Genomic DNA, 9,315 nt, shown 5'->3' with positions numbered 1-9,315 from the left:
CAGCGAGACGGGGCACCAGGACCGGATTGAGGAGGGGGCCCAAGGGGCCCAGGCCGGGGCCCACCCACCAAGAGGGTTCCCCGGACTATAATGTATTGACAAAATATGATGTAAATTTTCTGTTTAATTATTTTTCGTAATTTTTTTAAATGTAAATTCGTGTTTCTTTTTTAATTACATACCATTACATACCATGTACCTTTATTACATGTTAAATGTATTAATCTTTGAAAAACTAGTCTTTTTAATACCTTTTGCTTTCCGGACCACATTATATAGTAGGATATAGAGCTTGTAAGGTCGAAGGTTTCTAGTCTGCGTTTATGTTATAGGAAAATTTGAAAGGGGCCTCCCCCTTTCCCAAATGGGCCCAGGCCTCTCACACCTAATCCGGCCTGGGGGCACGGAGTTCGCATGTGTCGTCCCGATTATCCAGGTGGATAATCTGCTCTGGTCTGTTCTATCCGTGGTCTTGGCTCCAGGTGTTATGGATGAAAATGATCATTAAAAAGAGGGTGGGATTCATGGGGATAGAAAAAAAGTTGCCAGTGGTCATGAAAAATTTGATAACCACCACGGGATCTGAAATTGATTGTTGTCCTTGAGAAGGTGAGTGAAAGGGGGAAAGTTACTACCTCTTTAAATTTTCTAAATTTATTGCCAAAATTCCCGTGGAGTGCGAAATCTCATAGATTCTGTTTGTTTATTTAGATTTTGCCAATGAATTTTGTGGTCATTATCAAAACTATTTATGACGTGATTTCTGAGGATAGTGAGGTCCCACCGAAACCGATGTAAGTGATTTAAATTTTGAAGGAAACGATTTCCCGTAGCAGGTCAGGAAGGACGCTTTGGTTCTCTCGCTTGGATGGGAAAGATTTTCTGATCTTATAGCGCTCTCGCGGTATGGCGTGGTGCATTGTGCTGATATCCAAGCGAAAAAATGATGCCAATGCCTATCTATTTCGAGAATGTTTTCTCTCTCAAAGGTTAAAGTTAAAATTTGACTGGCAAGTAAGATTTAAAGTCATTCCCGTCTGCTTTTTGTACCTGAAGGATGTTTTTTTGTTTAGTATAGGTGTCATTGAAAGTTTTATGATGACGGGTATGTGGTCAGAACCGAAGTTCGAGCCAGGTTGTATGTGTGTGTGGTAGGGGAGTGCCGCTCTGTTCCCGAAAACGGATCAGGGCGGCCCTTCCCTCTCGATGTGAATGGCGTGTAGAAGTCGGGTCCGATGTAGTGGGGTCTTTTTGTTTCGAAAATAGACAAGAGCTCTCTGCCGTGTGCGTTGTTGTATGTGTGGTTAAATAATGTGTGTGCTGCGTTAACATCCCGGCAAAGAAGACTGGGAATTTTTTAATTTTAATACTATATAAATAATTAAATAAAAATATATTATATATAATATAAAATATATATTATAATTATTTATATAGATATTTTAATTAAATAATTTATTTAAATCGTGAATGGGCAAATTTGACTGAGGTCTGATATAGGCAGTGGCAATCATTATAGGGCCCTGCTGGGTGAAGAGCTTAATAGCCATGAAATCAGGATGAAAGAATGGAGGCGGATGAATTCGAAATGAAAGGTGGATTTACGAGAATGCAGGACCCTACAACCAGCCGTTTCGTGATTGTCGTGACGTGTAGCCGAAGTGTTTGATAGCATAGGGGAAATTTGTGATAGATTAGAGTTTTAAAAGAACGACGTCAGGACTTTCCCGGCCCAGGAAGTCGCAAAATAGTGTCTTTCATTCGCTTGAACGATTGTCATCATGCCACTCAGAGTAGGTCGAGATGACTATGACCTACTTTTCGTGGCGTTGCTGCTCACGGAAGCGCGGTCCAGGACGAGCCCCAGACTGGGTCTCTTCGGAGTTCGGGAGGGACTCCTGGGAGAGGGAGGCACGGAAATTTACGGGAATCAGCGGACCAATTCCCCACACTACCGGTCTCCCCAAGTCTCACTGACGGGGGGGACGGGAAAATACGTCCCTAGGGGGGACAGGCAGCGCGGTAAGCCCCTCTTCAACCTCAGGAAATGAGGTCGATGTGGAGGGTCTCCCCCCTGCTGGAGTCCCCGATGATGGTGTCGTCATGACGACGACGAGGAGTGAAGGGCTCTGGGGTTTCCGTGGGCAGAGGGTTCTTTTTGTCCTTTTTTTTTGGGTGCATGTAAGTGATGAAGGAAGTTTGCGTTTGTGATCGTTTGTGTTATTTGTAGTTTTTCTTGTGCAGTTTCTCTTGGTTTGCATGTGGTTGTGGTTGTGGGAGTCATTGTGCATGAGAGGTAGAGGGTTGTGGTGAAGTGGTGGTCGCCACTCTGGCCTCGGTGTTGTGTTGTTTGTGTGTGATACTCGGTATGTATAGGTTCTCGTCTTCGAAGATTTCCCCGGGGATCACAATGCTGGGGAAACCTTTTTTTTGTAGTAGTGTAGGGAGTATGTTTGTGAATTCTTTGCGTTTTTATTTGCGTATTAAAGCTACGTGTAGTATGGTCGTATTTTGGGGTTGTTGTTAGGTATGAAGCGTTGTTTGGGGGAAATTGAGGTGGTAGAGGTGGGTGTAGATGTTTGTAAGGGTCGGAGTGTTGAAGCGTAGGTGGGGGTTTTTGTTTTGTTTTTGTGCTTGTCTTTTTTCCTTTTTGATTTTTTTGCGTTTGGGGCAAGGACCCCCTAAAGGCGACATGCTGCCCCTCGCAGTTGCAACATTTGGGTGGAAAGTCCAGTTTCGCCAATCTGCTGCATCTCTGCCGTGTTGTTTTGTGTGGTTTAATTTGTAGCATTTCAAGCACTGGTCAACCGAATAAAAGCTCTCAGGTTTTCCCCATTATAGGTGGGGACGGATGTGTTAAACATCACAATCCCCCGAGTTAGGAGCTTCTGTGCCTCCTCAGCACAGAGCAACGGATCTTTACCGATGCGAGACTCTGGGGTTTTACCATCTACGACAGTGACATCGTTTTAGCCGAGATTTTCCCCCTGGATAGACTCGCAAATCGCTCGGATTGTCTTGTCGATCTTTTTGGCCACGACGTGCATTTTGCCTTTGTCTCAGGGGAATGGAGAGGTTGAAGCCCTGTTCGGCGAGTTTCCTTTGGCATTCAAGGAGAGGAAGGGGGGTCAGTTGTTCAGGCTTGGCAACAACAACTTTGTAACCATTGTGAACTTTGAAGCAGTCACAGCACCTTCTGTGATAGAGATTTTCTGGAGAGCCACTCACAGGGGATGGGCTCCCAGAATAGAAATTTGATTACGTGACCCATGGATGCATAGCACGAGGGTGATGATGAAGGTGAGGGAGGGAAGTCTAGCAGACGCTAATTGACAGGATGATGAAAGGGCGGTAGTGGTATCAAAAAAGGAAGACACACTGGGAAATTAACAGTCTTTGTATTGTTAGGGCCGGTCGGGGTTAAAACCCTGCCGAACGGGAGTTTAACCCTTATCAGTTCGGCCGGCACCTCGCAGTAAAACTACGAATTGCGCAGTGCTTCATATTTTTAATTGTAAGCACTCTGGCCTACAATTAAAAATACTAGCCTCAAAGTGAGGTGTGCGTGATAACACCCAAAGTTATCAGCACAAGGGCCAAGGTCGTCTTTGCGTGGGGTGTCAAATGATCTCTTTACGAAGAACCCACAACAAAAACCTTGGGACCTAGAGGTTCTCGTTTCAGGCTCTGCTGCTTAAATACACGAGCGCTGTGTAAGCGCGCAGGGAACGAGGGGAGCCCGCTGTTCAATGAACGCGGACATGGCTGTGGACCTGATGTGACCCAACCTGGGTAACTACGCTGAACTCCGGGTTGCGGGGTCGTGCTGCTACATACACACACACACACACACACATATATATATATCCCACGCTCACCTAGTCAAAGCCAAGAGAATGATCATAATAGCAAAAGGAACCTTTGAGCAACCCTGGTCTGCCGGGGCCTCAATCGCGCCGCGAATCATTTTGCTATCTTGCCCTCTCAAGTAAAGTAAATGCACAGCAAAGAATCTCTTGCCACTGCCTTCAGCGGTAATTTCCTTTTAACTATTGACGGTGACAAGGGAATACTACACCTCTCCCCAGACCTGCAGCTCTCTCTATCACAGGGAAACCTGTATAGGGAGTTCCAGCAGTCTGGGGTGACCTTTAGGTATGCCATATCTCCTACTAAACTTCTTCCCATTCTTGTGGCCATCTGGACCTACATAAATCCCCCTGGAATTTTTGTATTTGTCTGGGTGGTGCACTTTCACCTAATGTCCCTTTATAGCAAGGTTTGGCAGCAAGGGAGTAGCCCAACACATAAACTCCGATCCTCTAGTGTGCTGGAGAACGCAACCAGGCTGTCACTAGAGGGGGTCGAGTCTAGGACCTCTATTTCCGATTTTCCAAACTCTCTCATCTCTCTTCAAATCACCCCCATTGCCTCATCTCACCTTGCCTCATTCATGTTAAAATGATCAAAGTCAAAATCACTTCTCAAGGCGGCCCCGGCCCTAACCGGCGTGACGCCCTTGCCAAGGCTCTCTTTGAGGCCAATATCAGGGTACTTCAGTACTATCAGATCCATGAAGGATATCTAGCTCTCATTGATGACGACGACCATGCCCAAAGAATTTTCTCCTCCACGACAGTCGACATGCTGAAGAACCTGGGGTTCACTCCTGTGCTCCCCCCTGACATGAAGGCCAAGCTCACACTGGTTTTCAAAAGACTTGACAGACACGTGGTTAATGAACCTGAGTCAGCCATTGCTGACGAGATCATGGCAGCTGCTCCCGACTCCCATGTCAGAAACATGTTTGTCCTCAAGAACTCCTATCTCCTCAAAGTCTGCATCTAAGAGCAGCAGGCCGCCAAGAACATCAAAGAAAAGGGTATTTACCTCTTCAACCTCTTTGTCGCTCCTTGGCAAATCGAATTTGAGTGCTTCACGCCACTCAGGCAGTGTATGAACTGCTATGGATACGGACACATTAAAAGCCAATGTAAGGAGACAAAGAGCACCAGGTGCTCTGAATGCGGTTCCTTCACCCACTCATACAGAGACTGTAAAAGAAAATTAAGAAATGCCTCAATTGCGGCAGTGACCACCGCACCTTCGCCAACAGTTGCCCTGTAAGGAAAGAGGCTATGAAAGTCTCACAACAAAAAGAAAAGGAAAAGGAGAAAGAGAAAGAAGCTAGGCCTCTTAAGGTAGTGGCGCAAAAGGCAGCGCAGGAGACAGTCCATGCTACCACCAATGCTTGGAAACCCCTCATCAACCAAGTCCGGCAGGACATTAAGACCAAGACCTACAACACCAAACCTGCCATCCACTTAGCCCTTCCAAACGATCTCTCCAAAGAGATCATGATTGTTCTCCTGCATGCTCACATGCAGAACCTCATTGCTCCTGAAAAGGGCTTTAGGCACCATGCCAAGGAGGCCCTAGCAAGGAATAACCTTCCTGAGCTTGATCTGGGGGAGGCCGACTCCTGGGGCATCTTAAAGGTGATCCAGCCCCCTGCTAAATCTCCAGACACTATCCCTTAGCCACAGGGGAGTCATCACATGATGTTACCCTGGAGAATCAACTAATGAAGATCCCCCCAGATCTCCCAACCACCCCAGTGACAGCTCCTAAACCTGACGCCTCAGTTAGGCCAAAGGAGCAACGCCAAAAACAGCCACCAGCAGACCTTCCCATGGAGGTCCGCCAGATCTCCCCGGACCCACCACTACAAGACCCCCCCAGGAGAGTCCGCCATACCTCCCCGGACCCACCACCACCATCTCCGGTTATAAAAACGTCAAAGAGCTGTCACAGAGACGAGGAAGGTTGGGACCGCCTCATGGACGGCACTACAGTTGACCCCTCGTTCTACGGCATACGACTGTTTGCTGAAAACCCCCAGAAATACACATACTCTGGAAGAGAGGAAATTGGGCAAGAAATTAGAAAGAACCGTATCAAGTGGCTCATGACCAAAGCAGAGCATTATAACATGGTTATAGCTCAAAAGATACATGCACACCTCATGGAAGCTAACATACACATTGACAACACCATGATCGAACACTACGGAAACATTTGCAAAATACCCAACGGACACCTCATCAAAGACTCCACATAAACAAACAACACAACATGGCACTCTACACTCACGCCTCACCATCATACAACACAACGTCTTACACTGGAAAACACGGAAACACGAACTCTGCAACACCTACCGAAAACACGACCCACATATCATCCTCCTAAACAGCCATGGGCTCAATAACGCTAATCCACTAAAGATATACACATACACAATCTATTCTTCCAACAAGTCACAAGAATAAAGCGATGGCGTAGCTATAGCAATCAAAAACAACATCCAACTCAAAATCATCAACAACTTCCATTCAGACCTCTTGGCAGTCGAAATAAACACACCACAAGGACCCATCATACTGGCAACACTATACTTACCCCCACGTAGACCATACATACCAGAACCCGACATCCTGCAGCTCCTGAGACATAATAAACCAATATACATCCTGGGAGACTTTAACGCAAACCACCCACTATTTGGATAAAACCACACCAACAACATAGGCAGAGGCCTGGCCTCATATATACAACAAGGCAGACTGACACACCTCGGTCCACACACACCAACATACATTACCCACAACACAGCAACTACACCCGACATAGTCCTTGCAAACCACCTAGCACACCTACACCACCATATAACAAGAGACGATATCACATCCAGCAACCACCTCCCGGACATCCTAACACTCTCAACAAACCCTATCATGATTCCAACACAACCCCGAGAATCCTTCAAACATGCAAACTGGGAGGGTTTCAAACAAGCACTTGAAAACACACAAGTAACCGATCTCAAGGGGCAACCCACACAGTATTCAGAAAGTGGAATGTCAGTGTTTCCAGTGTTCTGAAAATGGAATGTCAGTGTTTCCAGTGTTCTGAAAGCGGAGTGTCAGTGTTTCCAGTGCTCTGAAAGCGGAATGTCAATCTTTCCAGTGTTCTACAAATGGAATGTCAGTGTTTCCAGTGTTGTGAAAGTGGAATGTCAGTGTTTCCTGTGTTCTGGAAGCAGAATGTCAGTGTTTCCAGTGTTCTGGAAGCAGAATGTCAGTGTTTCCATTGCTTTGAGAGCGGAATGCCAATGTTTCCAGTATTTGGAAAGTGGAATGTCAGTGTTTCCAGTGTTCTGAAAGCGGATTGCCAGTGTTTCCAGTGTTCTACAAATGGAATGTCAGTGCTTCCAGTGTTTGAAAGCGGAATATCAGTGTTTCCAGTGTTCTACAAATGGAATGTCAGTGTTTCCAGTGTTCTGAAAACGGCATGTCTGTGGTTCCAGTGCTCTGAAAGCAAAAATGTCAGTGTTTCCAGTGTTCTGGTAGCAGAATGTCATTGTTTCCAGTGTTCTGGTAGCAGAATGTCATTGTTTCCTGGTTCTGGTAGCAGAATGTCAATGTTTCAGTACTCTGAAAGCGGAATGTCAGTGTTTCCAGTGTTCTACAAATGGAATGTCATTGTTTATATTTTTCTCAAAACGGAATTTTCAGTGTTTCCAGTCAAAGAGAATGTCAGTTTTTCTGTAGCGATATGCAAGCAAGATTGACCGTCGACCCTTGGGTTTACGAAGTCTAGCTCCCCACCACCTGGTTAATTCGTCCAGGAACGCAAGGTATTATTAAAGGAAGAGGCATGTTAAAGGGGTGTGAATGATGCGATAGAAAGCAAGTGTAAGTGTATAGAAAGTTACCAAGGCTCAAGGTCAACACTGGTTAGCGTGGTTACGTCCGACATGGAGTACGTGTCGACCTAGAAATCAGGTTTAAGGATTTGAACTCGTGCAATTTAGATAATCCATAGGCTATATGCCAAGTTTCAAACCGGGGGCTTCCTTCTTGTGTTCCCTTAAATTCTCCCTTATGCTTACATTAAAATAAAGGCAGAGTCAGGCGGAATACTGGCTTTTCCGAATTAACTTCTAAGGTTATTTAGACAAACTGTAGGGATGCATAAAGGGGGTCTAAAAGTATTAAATACATTTTTAAAAAAAGTTTTTTAAATAAAACAGGTCGAAAAAACATGTAAAATACATTTAAAACACAAAAATGCCGAAAAGAATAAAGACAAGAACATAAAAAATCAGGGTTTAAAAACAAAACTCACGAGATAAAAGAAAAGTATTCGTAAAAAGAGAGCACATCACCCTATCAAGATGCAGAGAAAAAAGTTAAAAAGGCCCCACCTTACCGCCTATAATTTGTACTCTCACGCCCAGGAACCCATCATGACTGCAGTCTCACGACCAAAAAGCTCTCCCTCCTTGACCTGGCTGCCCCGGCCTATATATATACACCTCCCACAAGTAGAATGATAATAAGAGGGGAAAACTCGGGTCAACCAGGTGAAGATGGCATTCCTCTCTGTTCTTCCGCTTTCCGAGCACTGGAAAAAACTGACATTTTGCTTTCAAAACACTGGAAACACTGACCCTTTTGCTTTCGAACACTGGGGAAAAACTGACATTCCCTTCCCCAATAAAAGAAACACTGATATTCCACTCTCAGAGCACTGGAAACAATGACATTTCGCTTTCAGAATACTAGAAACTTGACATTCCATTTGTAGAATACTGAAAACACTGACATTCCACTCTCAGAGCACTGGAAACACTGACATTCTCCTTGACTGGAAACACCGACATCTCCTTCCAGAAAACTGGAAACACTGACATTCCATTTGTAGAAAAACTGGAAACAATGACATTCCCCTTTCAGAACACTGAAACACTGACATTCCACTTTTAGATTAATGAAAACACGATTTTCCACTTTCAGAACACTGGGAAAAATGACATTCTGCTTTCAGAACATTGGAAATACTGACATTCTGCTTCCAGAACACTGGGAAACACTGACATTCTCCTTTCAGAAAACTGGAAACACTGATATTATGCTTTCAGAAAAACTGGAAACACTGATATTCTGCCCCTCAGAGCACTGGAAACACTGATTTCCGCTTTCAGAGGACTGGGAAAAAATATTCCGCTTTCAGAGCACTGGAAACACGACATTTCCCCTTTCCGAATAGTGAAAACACTGACATTCCACTCTCAGAGCACTGGAAATGTAGTGAATCTCAGTACAGAAGAGTACCCCCCTTTCCCCTTGCAAAACCGTGGCCGTCAATGACTGTATACGGTCCGGAAGATGGGGGCGAGAGATGTTTTTATGATCGGCATTGCTATTTTTTTATGTATATTTTCTTGTTTTTAATTAGTTGATTAAAATC

Source organism: Penaeus monodon, unplaced genomic scaffold (genome assembly GCF_015228065.2).
Source record: "Penaeus monodon isolate SGIC_2016 unplaced genomic scaffold, NSTDA_Pmon_1 PmonScaffold_52, whole genome shotgun sequence".
Lineage (NCBI taxonomy): Eukaryota > Metazoa > Arthropoda > Malacostraca > Decapoda > Penaeidae > Penaeus > Penaeus monodon.
This window is presented reverse-complemented; position numbering follows the sequence as displayed.